Source organism: Scyliorhinus torazame, chromosome 22 (genome assembly GCF_047496885.1).
Source record: "Scyliorhinus torazame isolate Kashiwa2021f chromosome 22, sScyTor2.1, whole genome shotgun sequence".
NCBI lineage: Eukaryota > Metazoa > Chordata > Chondrichthyes > Carcharhiniformes > Scyliorhinidae > Scyliorhinus > Scyliorhinus torazame.
This window is the reverse complement of record NC_092728.1, coordinates 67185792-67205384: the sequence shown is the minus strand read 5'-3', so window position 1 is coordinate 67205384 and position 19593 is coordinate 67185792. Positions and strand designations below refer to the sequence as shown.

The 19593-nt window shown below is 51.3% G+C and overlaps 1 protein-coding gene and 1 long non-coding RNA gene across 2 annotated transcripts in view; one reads left to right on the top strand and one right to left on the bottom strand.

The window, feature by feature from the left end:
* Positions 1 to 1286: 1286 nt before the first annotated feature.
* Positions 1287 to 18807, bottom strand: LOC140399106 (uncharacterized). The gene is made up of 2 exons (XR_011937632.1): positions 18719 to 18807; positions 1287 to 2797 (listed from the first exon to the last, which is right to left on the bottom strand). It is a non-coding gene; the product is annotated as an uncharacterized lncRNA (long non-coding RNA).
* man1b1b (mannosidase, alpha, class 1B, member 1b) overlaps positions 18782 to 19593 on the top strand; it is a 77964-nt gene continuing 77152 nt past the window's right edge. The window contains exon 1 of the mRNA XM_072488265.1: positions 18782 to 18848. The gene's annotated coding sequence lies outside the window, so the exon portion shown is untranslated. The remainder of the gene's footprint in view (positions 18849 to 19593) is intronic.

Below are 19593 nucleotides of genomic sequence, written 5' to 3'. Positions count from 1 at the left end.
GAGGGAGAAGGAGAGAACGAGAGAGCGAGAGAGAGAGAGAGAGAGGGGATGCCTCAAGATCGAGCACTTTTCAACTTTTTTAACTTTTAAGTAAAAGAAAGACTGAGCAGCCAGCTCAGTGTTGACCTCTGACAATAGCCATCTGTGGCTATTTGATCCCCTTAATTAGCTACGCACCACTTGCAGGTGGGCAGTAGAGCCGGTCCCCCATCTCGCCTCTGGGAACAGGACCCAGGGCAGCAAAGATCTGGGAAGCAGACATGTTGGCCAACAATGCAGATATCCATTCCCACCTGCTTTCACACTTGCCAGCCCCATCAGGGCTTAAAAGTTTTCTCCTTTGAATATATCACTAATTCATAGGTGGCACAGTGGTTAGCATTGCTGCCTCACAGCATCAGGGACCCAGGTTCAATTCCAGCCTTGGGTGACTGTCAGTGTGGAATTTGCACATTTTCCCTGTGTCTGCGTGGGTTTCCTCTGGGTACCTTGGTTTCCTCACACAGTCCAAAGATGTGCAGGTTAGGTGGATTGGCCATGATAAATTGCTTCTTAGTGTTCAAAAGGGTAGGTGGAGTTACGGGGTAGGGTGGGGGCTTGGGCCTAGATAGGGTGCTCTTTCAGAGGGTTGGTGCAAACCCGGTAGGCCGAATGGCCTTCTTCTGCACTGCAGTGATTCCATGATTCTATGTCTTCTGAGTTATTTCAAGAAGAGTCGAAATGGAATGCAGGCTCAAAGTTAGCGGGTTTGGGATAATTGAATCAGGGCACATGGATGTAATTGAAAGACAGTTTTTAAGTCATATATTTATCCAACACTTCAGCCCTGGTACTTACGACCAAAGTGAATGTGAATTGAGTTGGGAAATCCTCAGATTTTCCTGACTCACCTCCGTAAGCAAGGCTCCCGAATGGAGGAGATTCGGACGGTCGGTGCAGGATAAAGTCAGGTCTGCCGTCCCCAGAAGCATATCAGAGATGGCCAGAGGGACAGGTGAGTGCTGAGGCAGGCAGATTAAAAGACCTGCCTTAGTTCTCTGAGACTTCACCCCAGTTGTTTGGTTACATTTTAGGCCCTCAATTCTCACACCCTATTCACTTCCTCTGCCAATTCCATACCAACACTATGTCAACTGGTGCCCCTCTCCCCACCTCTGTTGCTCTTTTTAGCCTTAGTTTATTAGCTCTGATTATGTCACCTTTGCTCACGAGTCGCCAGGTATCTTTCTGATACCGCCACGTGGTTCAAGCTCGAGTTATGATTAATAAGTCAGCACACCGCTTAGTAAGATTGAAATCAACGGTCATTTATTATGTACAGCAATCAATACTTACACAATAATCCTACTATCTATATCAAAACCTACCCCTACTGGCCAATACTTAACTTTAGGAGCTGGCCCACCAGGTCAGGGAAACAAATGGTTTATCGAATTGGATCTGGCCTGCGGGATTCAAAAGGCTGATACGGGTCGATGGCTAAGAATCTCTATTGGGTAGCGATCGCTGGAGTCAAACTTACAGTTTCTGGTCGATGTTCTTGCGAAGGTTGCGAGCAGGTGAAGAAGGGAGAGAGAGAGCGATCTGAACTTGGCCCCTCACTTTATAGGGCCCAGGGGCTTCCCGCATCTCGGGGCGGCCCTTGACCCTGAGTCCTAAGTGATTGGACTTGTTCCCAATCACTGGGTTCGATATGCTCCAATAATGGGGCGATTCCTCGATCGGGGTGTGGTCGTTCACCTGACTTTGTTTCGGCCACTGCAGGCGCCGACAGGTCTGCCCGGCATTCAATTGCTAATGTGTTGCAATTTTACCCAGGGATAGCCGATTAAACTGCAGATGTCTGGGTTGATGTGCTGCTAATAGTCTTGAGTATCGATCTGGGCCGACTTCCCCAGAGCCGAATACGCTATTCTGTCTGCAGCTGTACGTTTGTGTCCTGTTGGCTGCTTTTCCCATCAGCCTTTTCGGTTAGCCATTTTAAATCGGGTTTTGGCCAAATTAATAGGGAATCAGCCATTTTAGGTGGCTACAGTCCCTCCTTAAATTTTGTCCTTTGCGTTCCCTGACCGGGGCGGGGGACACCTCCTACATGGCCACTACTCTGATCCTAGGTATGCACAAAAATTTACCGAAACAATTCTTGAGGGCGCTATGTCAGGCAGGGGCATGCATCAAGAAAAATAAAAACTTGGAACCTCTAATTTTACCTAAATACACTCATCAAGCATTGCATCATCCTATCTCTCTAAAACATACAACAACAATCATAACATTCCATATATTCTTTCCTGGCTTGGCAGTCAAGCTCAGGATCATACATTTTTTTGTTACTGGCAGTTTTGTACATCTTTTATTTACAGAAAAACGCAAGTGCTTGTTCTTTATTTTTTGTTTTATAGGTTCAGAGGGTCTGGGGTCTGGTCATAACCGAATATAGGGGATTGGATCCGATATACCGGGGCTCTCCATCTCCATTTGCGGAGGCACATAGTCTGCACTGCACAGCAGAGTATCGCCAACGCTAATAGTGCCTCAATAACGTACGACAGGGAGTACCAAGTTATGAACTTGGCACACCAGGATAGTGCAGCGTGGCTGGTGACTGGGCCCTCGGTACTGCGGGGCAGTGAAACATTAACGGTAGGGGGGTTTGGAGTAATGGGGTCCGCGTTCCCGCGCAACCAAATGTCCAAATAAAAGATGTTGAGCACGATGAAAGAAGTCCTCATGGCTGTCCTCCTTCTTTTCTTTCTTTGTGTTCTCTGTTTTCTCCGGTCCTGGAGCTTCTGGAGTTCTGTAAAACAAGCATAGTATCTGTAACTACCTTGGTTTAATATCCGGTATGTTAGCGTGTCTGTCCTGCGGGGCCAATTATTCCCTTATAATTGGTCACTCTATGTGACTCCCTCATTTTTTTTTCCAAAACAAATGTTAGGACACGGCACACTTCCCAATGGTGGACCAGTGCTAAGTTTATCATCCAAATGTTCCTGGATGTAAATAGCATTTGGCAGCAACCCAAAGGTTGCCTAAATAAATAAACTGTTTTTGAAAGGAAAAGGTCGAATGAGGTGCGTATGGGCCGCGACGGGTAAGATTTGGATGGAGTCCCCGGGTAGGACGGCTACCAATACCGTATCTCCCCTACCCGAGCGTTTTTGACCAACGGGGGGGGGGTCCCCAGGCAGGGCGGGTCTCACGCCGATTTTCCACTGCCTGAGCAACCGACAAGAACGGGCAAAAATGTAGTCATCATGGTGGGGTTGCTGCTTTGATTCTCCCGTCAAATCAGAAGAGCAGTTACGATCGGGCGTCTGATACCCGAACAAGTATCAGCTGAAAAGCTAGTTCCTCTGTACAAGCGTGTGGCAGCGGTGGGTCTCTGAGGCAAGTCCTCAGAGGTTTCGGCAGAATGGGCGTGTGCGAAAAATTCTCCTGTCGGACAAACAACATTAAACGAACTTACTAACAACATAAAACATTCTGCAGATTCCATCAGGAAGGACAACACTTTTCACCAAGTGTCTCCTTTAAATCATCATGTGGACACCTCAGTTCTCTGTTGCGAACAGGGTCGCAAAGGGGTTGGCGGATTGGGGGTCTGACTCGAGGTCGTCCCCTTCTCCCGGGTGCCAGACTCTGGAGTGAAGTAGGGTGGAAAGGGCGGCTTGGTGTAAGTGGGGGTCGCTCTCGTCGTTGCGGACGGGTCTGTAGGAGTTGTCGCGGTGCCAATGCGTATTGTTGAGTTGGGTGGGGACAAAGTCGGGGTCGTCCATGTGGTTCGGTGGTTGGTGGTGTTGGTTATTTAGAAAGGTGATCATGAAGGGATCACTGGAGTCGAAATCGGAGTCACTGGGTGTGGGTCCGGTTGTATGGGGATGGTAGGGGGGCGTGCTGTGGCTGTCGTTGGAGTCACAGTCGCTGTCTCTGCTGCTGCAGTCTGTGGGCGTTCCGGGGCGGAGTGTAAATTTTGAGGGTGGGGTCGGGGGCGGGTCCGTGCCTGGGCTGGACGTGGTGGGGGTTGGTGTGGTCACGTTGGCTGTGGAGGGGGTGTGGTCTGTTGCGTCAAGCATGACGTGGTGGGCGTGGTTTGACTGAGCTCCATAAACCTTCAACTGGTTAATATGAAACCAGGAAGTTACCATTTGGGTATTTGATTTTATATACCGATGGGCTTACTTTATCCGTAATGGAGTACGGACCCGAGTATTTCGGAAACAGAAATGTGCTGGGGTTATACACAGACAACATCACTTCTTGTCCTATATTATACTCCGTTGCATGTACTGCCTTATCAAAACAGGCCTTGCTCTGTTTTCTTTTAGTGTCCAGTTTAACAGCGGCTGCTAACTGAGCCGTTTTTTTATTCGCAAGTAATTGTCCAACGGCTTTCTCGTGGGTGAGGGCCGTAACTTCAGGGCTGGTCAGGTCTAAACCCAACAAGTACTCTGTCCCTTTCATGGGGCATCCGGTCATGAGGGTGTGTGGGGTGTAGCCTGTGGAGGTGGAAACAGTGTTACGCAAAAACATCAGCGCAAAGGGGAGGACAGAATCCCAAGTGGTGTTGTTCTGCTGGACCATTTTCCTAAGGGTGGTTTTTAGGGTCCGATTCATGCGCTCCACTATACCATTCGATTGTGGGTGGTACGCAATGTGAAATTTTTGGGTTATGCCAAATATCGTGAGGACATTCTGCATGACCCGTCCCGTAAAGTGAGAACATTGGTCCGACTCAATACTGCGGGGGAGTCCCCATCTTGTAAAGATGTGGTGGGTTAGGATTTTGGCTGTGGTTTTCGCGGTGTTGGTGCGGGCTGGAAATGCTTCCACCCACTTTGTAAAAGTGTCTATGACCACCAGAACATATTTATAGCCATTCCTGCAAGGGGCAATGGACCTATAAAATCGATCTGGAGGTTAGTCCAGGGGCCGTTAACGGGTCGGGTGTGGCTGAGATGTGCCTTTTTGGCATATCTATCTGGGTTGTTCTGAGCGCAGATGAGGCAATTATCAATGTAATGGGATACATCCTCTTTGAGATTTGGCCACCAACAAAGCTGTTTGAGGTGGGCTGCGGTGGGTTTGATTCCCTGGTGTCCATGGCCATCATGGAATAAACAGATTATTTGGTTCCTATCCTGCTCAGGAACTACATAAAGGGTGTCCTTTAGCACCACACCGTCATGTGTGGTTATTGTATTTCTGTACCTCTCGTATGAGGCTGGAAACTTCCCTTTCATGATTTCAGTGAGAGCGCTATCCTGCTTCTGGGCCTCTACTAGATCTTTGATCCTAGTCTGCACGACCTGAACTGCACTCACTGGCGCACTCACTAGGGCGCCCTCGGGGGGCTTCCAAAAGTACCCATGCCTGGATCCTGCCTTAGCCAGTCCGTCGGCTTTTACATTTCCAGGCGGGAGGAACTGTGGTGGCTGCAGACTTTTATAATGCCAAAAGTCCTGTTCTTGGCTTTTTCCAGAATATGGCGGAGTAATGGGGCTGAGGGGAGGGGTTTCCCATCCGCGGAAACAAATCCTCTTGTTTCCCAGAGGGGCAGAAGTTCAGTGAGGCTGTTGCACACGTATAGACTGTCTGAATATACGTCTGCTGGGCTGGGGAAGGAATCTGGGTGCTCTACAATGTAAGCGATGGCCGCGAGCTCTGCTGCCTGCGCGCCTAAGTGTCCGGGTAATTTTAATGCGTTTTCCTCGAGGGTGCGACCCTGCGCGTCCTCCACATAAATCCCACAACCTGTTATGCGTTGCCCATCCACGACTGTGGAAGATCCATCCACATAGATCCTAATGGGATCACACGTGTCCGGGTGAGGGGGCTTTTGAGATGGAGTGGCTAGATTTCTGGGGGGTGTTTTAGCTATAAAGGGGCCTGTATTATGGTGGGGCGAGATGATTTCACACTCATGGGGGGTTCCGGGGTACTGTAGATTGTCCGCTAAGTATGTGTGTGTTTTGGTCCGTTTGACTGTGATGTCCCGTCCTTGTAAGAGAAGGGTCCATCTAGCAGCGCGGATTTGGCTGACGGTACCATCTTTAAGTCGTCCGTCTCTAAAAGTTGGGTGGGGGTGTGCTCGGTCAAAATGGTGATGGGGTTCAGTCCGGTAATGTATGAGAAGTACTGGACTGCCCAGAAAACTGTGAGCAGGTGTCTCTCACAGGCTGAGAATCCCTGCTCCACAGTATCTAAAATTCTGGAGGCATAAGCCACGGGTCTTAGCTGGTCGTGCCGTTCCTGCAGGAGCACAGCTGAAAGGGTGCGGTTGGTGGTCGCTACCTCTATTGCGTAAGGGGAAAGCGGGTCGGGAACTTATAGTGCGGGGGCGGCTATGAGCGCCTGTTTTAATGATTCTACAGCATCCGTATGCTGCGGACGCCATGCCCAGGGGGCTCCTTTCTTTAGGAGGTCTGAGAGGGGCGCTGCCTTACTGGCAAAACCGTCAATGTGATTTCGGCAGTAGCCAACCAGTCCTAAAAACGACCGGAGGGCTGAAACGTGTTGGGGCCGGGGCAAATTAGCGATCGAGGCAATTCTTTTGTGCTCGATCTCGCGTTTGCCGTGTGTGATAATAGTACCCAAATATACCACTTTCTCTTCCAATATCTGGGCCTTTTTGGGGTTTACTTTACAGCCAATGGAATGTAGTAATTCCAGGAGTTCGGACAGAAGCTCAATGTGCTCTTCCTTTGTGTCTGTCTGCAGTAGTAGATCATCTACATACTGTACCAGGCATTCGGGGCGAGAACATTTCGCTAGTCTATTTGCCAGAAAATGGAGGGGGAGTTGTGGAAGCCTTGTGGCAGGCATGTCCATGTGTATTGCTGCGCTCGGAAAGTGAAGGCAAATTTATACTGGCACGCCTTTGCCAATGGAATGGACCAGAACCCATTACTGATGTCCAAAACCGTGAAATATCGGGCATGGAGTCCCTGTTTGAGCATGGTCTCGGGACTTGTTGCAACGGTGGGGGCTGCTACGGGGGTGACTTTATTGAGTTCCCGATAATCAATGGTCAAGCGCCATGATCCGTCGGGCTTCCTTACTGGCCAAATCGGGGCATTATTAGTTGAGGCTACCGATCTTAGGACGCCCTGCTCTAATAAACTTTCTATAACCTTGCGGATTTCTCCCTCTGCTTCTAGGGGGAATCCGTACTGCTTTTGGGGTCCAGGGTCCGGTCCTGTTATTTGTACGGAGCCAGTCATCCGTCCACAGTCGTGTTTGTGGGTCGCGAATGCTGCCCTGTTCTTTTGCAGGACTGCCCTAACCTGTCGGTCCGTGCTGAGTGTGGTGGGGTTGAACCAAAACTCGCCCACTGCGCTAATTTTGTTCATATAGTCCCCTATGGTGAGCGTTGCGGGGGCTCTAGCGGACTTCGCCATCTTCCAGACACACTGGTTGACTGGGTCGAAAGATAGGTGGTGGGAATTCATGAAGTCGATCCCTAAAATGTGCTCTGCTGTTGGGGGTAGGTCGACTAAAACAACGGGGTGTTTTGTGTTAATGGTTCTGAGTTGGATGGGTACAGGGGTTGTGATGTGTCCCTGCTGTGAGTGGCCTGTAAAGCCGCTGAGGGTGATAGTGGCTGTGGTGGGCCACGTGTCCTTACCAAGGGTGGAGGAATTTAAGGTGGTGCGGGACCCTCCTGTGTCCCAGAGAAGCTCGATCGGCTGTCCCCTAACTTTCGCTGCGACTACGGGTCGTCCTGACCTATCCCAAAGAGTATCGCAGACCCAACTGGGGGAGCCTGTACACCGTCAGTCCGTTCCGGTGAAGTCTGTCTGATCGGACTGGGCGCTAACGCTATGTATGGGTCCTGTTTTTTCTTATTGATAGTGCCTGTCTGTTGGGCTCTCTGTGGCTTTTTAGGGCCATTGCATTCTTTGGCAAAATGTCCCAACTGTCCGCAATTGTAGCACTCTTGTGGTTTTGCTGGGGGGCTGCTCTTTCCCTCGTTTACCCAGGCGGGGTTGTGAAGAGTGGTTCTTACTGCCTGCACGTCTGCGGCGGCTTGTTTTTCCTCGGGGGTTCTAGCGGTGGGTTTATTGTGAGCCAACTGTTCCCAAACGCGGGACAATCTTTTGACCACCCACTTCTCATTATGAGCCTCCTCCGAGGGGTCATAATTACTACAGGCATTCTGTCCTGCTTCCGTGGCATGGGAGATAAGGGTGCGGGTCCATTTGGCCATATCGTCTGCGGACAAATGGGCACGGTCTACGTTTCCGAAAACGGCTTCAAAGTGAATCCACAAGCGTCCTGCAAACGCTGTGGGATGTTCAGACTTTTTCTGTCTGCACTTATTTAGGCCATCTACGGGGTCGCCCCGGTTATACCCGATCGCATCCAGGATCGCAGCATGCATTTCTGCAAGTGTGCCTCCTCCTACATTCTGTGGGTCGGGAAGGGCTGCTGCGACCGATGGGTCTAAGCTGAGGACCGTGAGCTTTACCTGCTCTTTCTCATCCAGGCTGTACATGGTCACCTGGTGTTTGACGGTGGCAAAGAAATGGTGGGGGTCTGAAGCGGGGAGGAACGGTGTGATTTTAGCACACGCGTCCCATAATTGGGTCACTGTGAGGGGGGTGGAATATAAGACTTCCCCCTCATCTGCTGTGGCTGTGCGGTGGGTTGTTACAGGGTTCATGGGAGCCTGTACTACCTGCTGTGTGGGGGGTAGGGGTGCTTTCCTCCTTTGGGGCTTTCCTTGCGCACATGTCCCCTGAACATATCTCTGCGCTGTCTCCTGAAATTCTTCCCAATCAGGGCCATCTTCCCGCTCTAAACTTTCCCCAAAGGTTTCTTGGAATCCCTTTTGGACAGAAAGCAGTGATTGCAGGTCTGCAATTTGCTTTCGGCACTTCGCGTGATCTAAGGTACTCTGCCTTTGTTCCGTGGTTGCAGCGTGGAGCGCCCTCAAGGCTGCCTTGAGATCACTACATTGCTTTTGTAGCGTCTCCACCTGCTTCTCTGTCTCTTTCTTAACCAGGACTGCACGCTGCGTGTCCTGATAAGCCTTCACATACTGGGATTGAAAACTGCTTAAATGCACCAGACAAGACTGGTGACCCCGTTTGGCGTCAACCACCTCTTCGTCCTTGGCTTCTAACTGCCTTTTCAGTTCCAGGTTCTCTTTTTCCATCTCGCATACATCAATTTTACTCATTCGATGTATGCCTTCTATTTCTTTTCGGAGCGTCCTGACAACCTCCTCTGTGCCTCGCAATTGTGCCATGCAGGACACGATTGCCATCGGCTTGCGCGCTTTCGCTAAGCTTTTCTTATGAATTTCACTCGTTCTCCCACCAAGTATGCCCTATACTTCCGGGGCCTGAGTCGTCATTATTACAGAACCCGCTCCACACGGGCCATCCTTTGCCCTGCAGGAATTTCCGAATTTCCACTTCCCAAATGGGACACTGTCCCACTTTAATGCTGCTGATCGGTGCGACCGCAAATTCTTCGGGGTTCATGAGGCGTTGCACTGCCTGCATTGCCTGCATGGCCATCTCTCTTATCTGCTCGCTACGTTCAAATTTGGAACAGGGGGCTAAGGTAGTGTCGTAGATGCGGGTATGGCTTGTGCTAATTTCCGAAAATACAGACTTCCGACAGTTTTGACGCAACAAAAATCTATCAGTTTTACCTTATAACCCTGTTAGTTACGCATGCATACACACACTTCCGAATTGTGAATTATTAACCAGAACCGCTTGAACACTTGTGGTTTTTTTTGTTTTTGCTTCCAATTGGATTCTATTCAAATTGGTTCTCCCGGAGTCGTTTTCCACTTCTATGTCGGGTCCCGGCGGAGTCGCCAATTATGTTGCTCTTCTTAGCCTTAGTTTATTAGCTCTGATTATGTCACCTTTGCTCACGAGTCGCCAGGTATCTTTCTGATACCGCCACATGGTTCAAGCTCGAGCTATGATTAATAGGTCAGCACACCGCTTAGTAAGATTGAAATCAACGGTCATTTGTTATGTACAGCAATCAATACTTACACAATAATCCTACTATCTATATCAAAACCTACCACTACTGGCCAATACTTAACTTTAGGAGATGGCCCACCAGGTCAGGGAAACAAATGGTTTATCGAATTGGATCTGGCCTGCGGGATTCAAAAGGCTGATACGGGTCGATGGCTAGGAATCTCTATCGGGTAGCGATCGCTGGAGTCAAACTTACAGTTTCTGGTTGATGTTCTTGCGAAGGTTGTGAGCAGGAGAAGAAGGGAGAGAGAGAGAGATCTGAACTTGGCCCCTCACTTTATAGGGCCCAGGGGCTTCCCATCTCTCGGGGCGGCCCTTGACCCTGAGTCGCAAGTGATTGGACTTGTTCCCAATCACTGGGTTCGATATGCTCCAATAATGGGCCGATTCCTCGATCGGGGGGTGGTCGTTCACCTGTCTTTGTTTCGGCCACTGCAGGCGCTGACAGGTCTGCCCCGGCATTCAATTGCTAATATGTTGCAATTATACCCGGGGATAGCCGATTAAACTGCAGATGTCTGGGTTGATGTGCTGCTAATAGTCTTGAGTATCGATCTGGGCCGACTTCTCCAGAGCCGAATATGCTATTCTGTCCGTTTGTGTCCTGTTGGCTGCTTTTCCCATCAGCCTTTTCGGTTAGCCATTTTAAATCGGGTTTTGACCAAATTAATAGGGAATCAGCCATTTTAGGTGGCTTCACCTCCAATGGCTCTGATCGCCCCTATGCCAATTCATGGGCCTTCTATATCCATTCATCCAGTATACAATATGAACAGAACCAATGAATACTATAGTAATGAGGCATGTGTGAAAATGCTTTAAACCATTTATAACTTGCTGAAGAAAAAACTGTGTGGTGAACGTATTGCTGCTACAATTCACCACTGTATTGTATTATGTTGATGCCCTTGTGGGCTCCGCCTGTGGCTCCGCCCCCTCGGGGGTGGTATATAGATCTGCAGCCTGTAGGCGGCACTCAGTACAGAGCATCGCAGGCAGGCACAGATCTAGCTTATTAAAACCACTGTTCACTTCTACTAATTGTCTCGTGTGAATTGATGATTGCATCAATTTAATAAGCTAAGATATCGCAATGGAAGCTGCCCTCAAACCTGACCGACTGGAACTCGACCCACAGGCAGCTGAAGCAAAAAGAATCTTTTCATACTGGCTCCGCTGCTTTGAGGCCTACCTCGCCGCCTCCTCCTCGCCCGCCGTCACCGAGGCACAGAAGCTGAGTCTCCTCCACGTCCGGGTGAGCCACTGAATCTCTATACTAATCGAAGACGCGACAACATATGCAGACACGGTCGCGATCCTGAAAAGACATTACGTGAGGCCGGTGAACGAAGTGTTCGCGTGGCATCTCCTCACCACACCTCGTCTACGCCCCGGGGAATCGCTGGAGGAATATCTACGCGACCTGAGGGTACGCGCTTGAAACTACAAGGACGTCACGGCCTCGCAGCACATGGAACTCGCTATCCGGGACACCAATGTGGCTGGAGTCCGGTCCGACTATGTCAGACAGCGCTTACTCGAAAAGGGCGTCCTCGACCTAGAAGAGACTGTAAAACTATCCACCTCATTACAGGTAGCCTTCCAGAGCCTAAATGCTTTCCCCTCTGACCATGCGATTTCCTCGTGGGCACCTGAGGCGTGACCATCACCCGACCCGAGGGTGTCCCAGGCCTGTGCCGCGTGGCTGCCCGCCCAACTCGGGGGGCCGCCTTGCTATTTCTGCGGTCAGAACCAGCACCTCAGTCTGCGTTGCCCAGCTCGGAACACGACCTGCAGCGACTACGACAAGAAAGGACATTTTGCCCGTAGCCACCTGGGTTGGCCAACTCCCGACGTAAAATGGAGAACAGCAAAGGCTGAAGGGAAATTCAGCCAACACAGGCAGAATCTAGCTGGTGCAAGTTTACTGTGTATTAAACTCTGCAAAAGCCCAGACAGCATCGATACAAGCAGCCATCTGCATAATAATGTGGCAGCCATCTATGTACTAATGAGCGATCCCCGGAAACAATCGAAACATTTGGGATAAACAAGGCCAAGCCAGACTCCTCGGCGCCAGCAGAAGCCAACACAAAAGAGGTTAACGGAGACCTCAAGACTGGCCATCGATCAGGGAACCGCTCCAGTATTGGGGAAATCGAACCAAGCGATTGGAACAAAGTCCAATCACTTGAAACCAGGTACGGGGTCCGCCCCGAAAGGCAGGAAGCCGCTGGGGACTATAAAGTAAAGCCCCCAAGTTCAAATTGTTCTTTTTGACAGGGTCACTCAGCAACGCGAACCAACCTTTGACCGTGACCTGTTCAGATGCCGCCAAAAAACCATAAGTCTTAAGTCAACGCTTGCTACGAGATAGGCACTCCTAGTTACCAGTCCATACCAGCTTTTGAATCCCACAGACACAGAACCCGAACGAAAGGCTATTTGTTCCCCTGACCTGGTGGGCCCGTCCGAAGCTAAGTATAGGCCTGTTAGTTGTAGAAGTAGCTTAGAAGTAGAATTTATGCATGGGTAGCGATTTACTGTGTATAATAAATGTGCTTTGATTTGAATCTTACTAATTGGTGTATTGAGTTATTGATCATTACTTGAACCTCGTAGTGGTATCATAAAGATACCTGGCGACTCGAGAGCAAAGGTTATAAAACAGAGCCAATTGAACCAACCAAACTTTAGCAACATGCCAAAGTCTGCTTGGCCCGACCCGAAGTTCCAAAATCGCAGGCCCGACTCACAGGCCCGCAGACCCTGCAACGTGGCTGCGTGCCTGTCGGTAACGCCCCCTTCTGACGCGTCATCCACCTCGAGCTATCTGTGAGGGTCGCCATCTTTAATCCTACCCGACACGTGCGACTCATGGGGGGAACGCCATCTTGGCCGCCATCTTCAACGCCACCCGACACATGCGACCGACGGGGGCCGCCATTTTGGCCGCCATCTTCAACACTGCCTGACACGTGCGACCGATGGGGGCCGCCATCTTGGGACCATCCCGCTACCACTGACCACGCCGGCTACCCGCAGCTTGGCACTGTCACTCTCGACCAGTCATGGCCCAAGCACCTCAAGAACTCCATGATGACCGTCCGGGTCAATGGGCACGAAACGCCCTGTCTTTTTGACTCTGGGAGCACGGAGAGCTTCACCCATCCGGACATGGTGAGGCGCTGTTCCCTCCAGATTTCCCCCGAATCCCAAACAATCTCCCTTGCGTCTGGATCACATTCAGTGCAGATCCGGGGGTATGGTGTCGCGAACCTCGCAATTTTAAACTCTTATGTCCTCCCCCATGTCTGCGCTCCTCTCTTGTTAGGACTGGATTTCCAGTGCAACCTCAGAAGCCTGACCCTGAAGTTCGGCGTACCCCTACCCCCTCTCACCGCATGTAGCCTCGCGACACTTAAGGTCGCCCCTCCCTCGCTCTTCGCGAACCTCACCTCCGACTGTAAATCCGTCGCCACCAGGAGCAGGCGGTACAGTGCCCAAGACAGGACTTTTATCAAGTCGGAGGTCCAGCGGCTCTTGAGGGAGGGGATCATCGAGGCCAGTAATAGCCCCTGGAGAGCCTAAAGGGAAAAGAACCGGATGGTTGTAGACTACAGCCAGACCATAAATCGTTACATGCAACACGATGAGTACCCCCTTCCACGCATAGCGGACATGGTTAATCAGATTGCACACAACCGGGTTTTCTCCACAGTAGATCTGAAGTCCGCATACCACCAGCTTCCGATCCGCCCGCCAGACCGCCACTACACTGCCTTTGAGGCAGACGGCCCCCTTTTCCACTTCCTCAGGGTCCCCTTCGGCGTCACCAATGGAGTCTAGGTATTCCAAAGAACGATGGACCGAATGGTTGACCAGTATGGGCTGCATGCCACGTTCCCGTACTTGGATAATGTCACCATCTGCGGCCATGATCAGCTGGACCACGACGCTAACCTTCAGAAGTTCCTCCACACCGCCCAAGCCCTCAATCTCACCTATAACGAGGAGAAATGCGTTTTCCGCACAACCCGACTAGCCATCCTCGGCTATGTCATGGAAAATGGAGTCCTAGGGCCCGAGCCCGACCGCATGCGCCCCCTCCTGCAACTTCCCCTTCCCCACTGCCCCAAGGCCCTGAAAAGATGCCTGGGGTTCTTTTCATATTATGCCCTGTGGGTCCCCAACTATGCGGACAAAGCCCGCCTACTTATCAAAGCCACCATCTTTCCCCTGATGACTGAGACCCGCCTGGCCTTCAGCCACATCAAGGCAGACATTACCAAGGCCGTGATGCACGCGGTGGACGAGTCCATCCCCTTCCAGGTGGAGAGCAACGCGTCGGAGGTCGCCCTGGCTGCTACCCTTAACCAGGCAGGCAGACCTGTGGCCTTCTTTTCCCGTACTCTCAACGCCTCCAAGGTTCAACACTCCTCTGTCGAAAAGGAAGCTCTAGCCATTGTGGAGGCTGTGCGGCATTGGAGGCACTACCTGGCTGGTAGGAGATTCACCTCGTCACCGACCAACGATCGGTAGCCTTTATGTTCAACAACACACAGCGGGGCAAGATCAAGAATGATAAAGTCTGGAGGTGGAGAATTGAACTCTCCACCTATAATTACGATATCGTGTATCATTCTGGGAAGCTCAATGAGCCCCCAGATGTCCTGTCCCGCGGCACATGCGTGTGGTGAACCACTGTACACCTGTATTAGGGGATGTAAGGTAGGACCTGTACTACAGGTTCGCCGGTAGCCCCTGCCTCCTGGCTCCGCCCAGGAGGATGAGTATAAATATGCGTGTCCTCCATTCAGCTGCCATTCCGCCAGCTGCTGTAGGAGGCCACGCATCTTACTGCAATAAAGCCACAGTTGTACCCAATCTGAGTCTTTGTACAATTGATCGTGCATCAATTTATTGCAGTAAGATTTTCTACAAGATGGACATCCGAATCAAACCAGATCGCCTGCAGCTGGATCCGCAATCGATCAACGCCAGAAAAAACTTTAATTACTGGCTAGCTTGCTTCGAGGCTTACATAAACTCAGCGAACACCCCACCGACGGAGGCTCAGAACATACAGGTCCTGTACAGGTTGAGCTCAAGCGTGTTTCCGCTGATCCAGGATGCCCCGACCTACACGGAAGCCATGGCGCTCCTCAAAGAGAACTACGCGCAGAAAGCGAACACACTCTTCGCCAGGCACATACTCGCCTCTCGCTCTCAACTCCCTGGTGAGTCCATTGAAGACTTCTGGCGGGCCCTGATCCCACTCGTCGGGGACTGTGACTGTCAGGCCATTACGGCCACCAAACATTCTAATCTCCTCATCCGCGATGCTTTTGTAACCGGGATTGGGTCGGACCTCATCCGACAAAGACTGTTTGAAGGGGCCACGCTCGACCGAGCGGAGACAAAAAAACTAGCGCTCTCCATGACGGTCGCCTCACGTAATGTTCAGGCCTACCCCTCCGGCCACTTGGCCTGTCCCTCCTGGACCCCGCAAACGGCTGCCTCAGCCGGGGCCTTACCCAGCCAATATGCCTGTGCCACACGCCAATCCACGCACCCGGGGGTCCCTGACGTTACTTCTGCGGCCAGCAGAAGCACCCTCGCCAACGCTGCCCAGCTCGCACTGGCATTTGCAAGGCTTCCAGCATAAATGGCCACTTCGCCACAGTGTGCCAGGCCCGCGCAGTCGCCGCTATCGCCCCCTCCCGCCTGACACGCGCCGCCACGTGCAGCCAGAGGGCGCCGCCATCTTCACCTCCCGGGGCCACGCGCGGCCAGCTTCACTCCCCGGGGCTGTGACCAGCCAGTAGGGGCCGCCACCTCCCCCCCCCCCCAGTCCACGTGCGGTCCATGGGCGCCACCATCTTGTTCAGCTCCAGCAACGTGCGGCCCATGGGCACCGCCATTTTGTTCCCCACAGGATCTTTAGTCGCCGCCATCTTGTCTTCCCCACGGGGCATGGACGCCGATGACATTCCACGACCTGGGCCCCCCACGCTCTCTGTCTTCTGCCACCAACCGCAGCTCGCCTCGATGACGCTAGACCAGTCTTGTCCACACAACCTGGCCACCTCTTCGACTACGGTCAAAATCAACGGCCATGCGACCTCTTGCCTGCTGGTCTCTGGGAGCACCGAAAGCTTCATCCACCTAGATACGGTAAGGCGCTGCTCCCTCGCCGTCCACCCCGCCAATCAAAGGATCTCCCTGGCCTCCGGATCCCATTCCGTACCGATGGTGCTTCTGCTGACCGATCTAAGGCTTCTGCACGGTCACTCTCACGGTCCAGGGCGTAGAATTCAGCGGCTTCCGCTTCTACGTCCTTCCTAATCTCACGCTGCACTATTACTAGGCCTGGATTTCCAGTGCAATCTCCAGAGCCTCACCCTCAAATTCAGCGGGCCCCTACCACCCCTCACGGTGTGCGGCCTCGCGACCCTAAATGTCGACTCCACCTCCCTCTTTGCCAATCTAACTTCAGATTGCAAATCCGTTGCCACCAGGTGCAGGCGGTACAGCACCCAGGACAAGACCTTCATCAGGTCCGAAGTCCAGCGGCTGCTTCGGGAGGGTGAAATGAAAATCGCTTATTGTCACAAGTAGGCTTCAATGAAGTTACTGTGAAAAGCCCCTAGTCGCCACATTCCGGCGCCTGTTCGGGGAGGCTGAAACGGGAATTGAACCGTGCTGCTGGCCTGCTTGGTCTGCTTTAAAAGCCAGCGATTTAGCCCAGTGTGCTAAACCAGCCCCGGTATCATCGAGGCCAGCAACAGTCCCTGGAGAGCTCAAGTGGTAGTCGTTAAAACTGGAGAGAAGCATAGAATGGTCGTGGACTATAGCCAGACCATCAATCGGTACACGCAGCTCGATGCGTACCCACTCTCACGCATATCTGATATGGTCAATCAGATTGCGCAATACTGGGTATTCTCAACGATTGAAATAAAATCCGCCTACCACCAGCTCCCCATCCGTAAATCGGACCGTCCATACACTGCCTTCGAGGCGGACGCTCGTCTCTATCACTTTCTTAGGATTCCCTTTGGCGTCAATGTCTTCACCTCCACCCACCGAAACACATATATCCTCAGTGTGGTCGATGAGTACTCCAGGTTCCCCTTTGCCATCCCATGCCCCAATATGACATCTGCCACCGTCTTCAAGGCCCTCAACACAACCTTCGCTCTGTTTGGTTTCCCCGCCTACATCCACAGCGACAGGGGATCCTCATTCATGAGTGATGAGGTGCGTCAGTTCCTGCTTAAGCAGGGGTATCGCCTCCAGCAGAACAACCAGCTACAACCCCCGGGGTAACAGGCAGGTAGAGAGGGAGAACGGGACGGTTTGGAGGGCCATCCAGCTGGCCCTATGGTCCAGGAACCTCCCAGCCTCTCGCTGGCAGGAGGTCCTCCCTGATGCATTACACTCCATTCGGTCACTACTGTGCACCGCTACGAATAACACACCCCACGAACGTCTCTTTACCTTCCCCAGGAAGTCCACATCCGGGGTGTCGCTCCCGACTTTGCTCGCAGCTCCAGGACCGGTACTGCTCTGTAGGCACTTCCGACTCCACAAGGCGGACCGGTTGGTGGATAGGGTTCACTTGCTCCATGCCAACCCCCAGTATGCCTATGTGGCGTACCCCGATGGCCGTCAAGATACTGTCTCCCTCAGGGACCTAGCACCAGCAGGTTCCACCCATACACACATCCCCGTCTAGGCACCATCCTCCCCTTCCCCGGCACTTCCAACATTAACCCCACCTGGTCCATCCCTCCTTCCCCTGCCCACGCAAGAGGTTGAAGAGGATTTTGGCACATTCCCAGAGTTATCCAACATCAGGTCGCCAGCATCGACATCGCTGCCACCGTTACGTCGCTCCCAGCAGAACGTCAAGGCACCAGACTGGTTGAACCTCTAACTGGCACCAGACTTTCAAGAGGACATTTTTTTTCTCACTTCCTTTTTAATAAAACGCTGTACATAATTTTCAACACTGTATATAGTTCTACACCACCCCGCCGAACTCATTTTAACAGGGGGGTGAATGTGGTGAACTACTGTACACCTGTATTAGGGGATGTAAGGTAGGACCTGTACTACAGGTTCGCCCAGGAGGAGGAGTATAAATATGCGTGTCCTCCATTCAGCTGCCATTTCGCCAGCTGCTGTAGGAGGCCACGCATCTTACTGCATTAAAGCCACAGTTGTATCCAATCTGAGTCTTTGTACAATATAATATAACTCTTCTTATTACAATCCTGTTACTACAATGCTTATTCAATATTACAATTCTTACTGTTATTAAAATGCTTATTGTTATTACAAACCTTACTGATATTACAATGCTTGTTATTAAAAAAGTGTTATTGTGAGAACAATTCTGTTATTACAATGCTTGTTCTTATAATAATTATTATTACAATACCATTATTACAATCCTTACTGTTACTATAATGCTTATCATTATTGTTAACATAACCCTTATTGTTATTGCAATTCTTACTGTTATTACAATGCTTATTGTTATCAAATTGCTTACTGTTATTACAATGCTTATTGTTATTACAATCCTTACTGTTATTACAATGTTTATTGTTATTACAATCCTTACTCATTACAATGCGTATTGTTATTACAATCCTTACTGTTATTACAATGCTTATTGTTATTACAATCCTTACGTCATTACAATGCTTGTTGCTGATGTGCTGCTTGTTGAGGTCAGGTTGCTGCTCAGTGGGAGGTGCCTTGTTCCAGCGGCAGTGACGCTGTGGCGGAGCCGGTGACGGTCGGAGGGGCAGAGGCTGGAAGGTGAGGAACCGGAAGGGGGAAGAACGGGCGGACAGGCGGCGGGGATCAGCTCTCCGGACAAGGGGGCAAGCCCTGAGCCCGAGCGGTGCGGCTGGTGGGGTGGGGCGGACTGGGACGGGACTCCAGGGTCCCGGCCGCTGCTTCCCGGCGGCGGCTAGGCCGCGGCTCTGACCGGGCTGCTCGAGTAGAGCGGAGTCTCGGGGACCGGATTCAAAACCCCCCAGGAGCCCCTAGCCCTGCACTTCTCTTCCTCAGATCACTCCTGACTTTAACCAGCTTCCAGTCCAACTAAATTACACGATCAGTTGATTAAATTCCTAAAAAACACAATTATGTTTAAATGGGATGTTTATGCTGCTTTTACCTTCAGACCTCACTCCTAATGTTGGTAGTTTCATGTCGGTGAAATACTACTTGCAAACACTGGAGTTGATCTTCAACCTCCCCCATTCTGTGGACCTGTCAGGGGGACATATATTAAAATCTAACTCTTTTTACCCCCCCGATTTTATCTCTGTAAATGGACATCAAGGGGCGGTGCAGTGGTTAGCACTGCTGCCTTACAGTTCCAGGGACCCAAGTACAATTTCGGCCTCGGGTGACTGTGAAGTTTTCACGTTCTCTCCATGTCTGTGTGGGTTTCCTCTGGGTGCTCATGTTTCCTCCCAAAGTCCAAAGATGTGCAGGTTAGGTGGATTGACCATGCTAAATTGCCCCTTAGCATCTAAAAGGCTACGGGCATAGG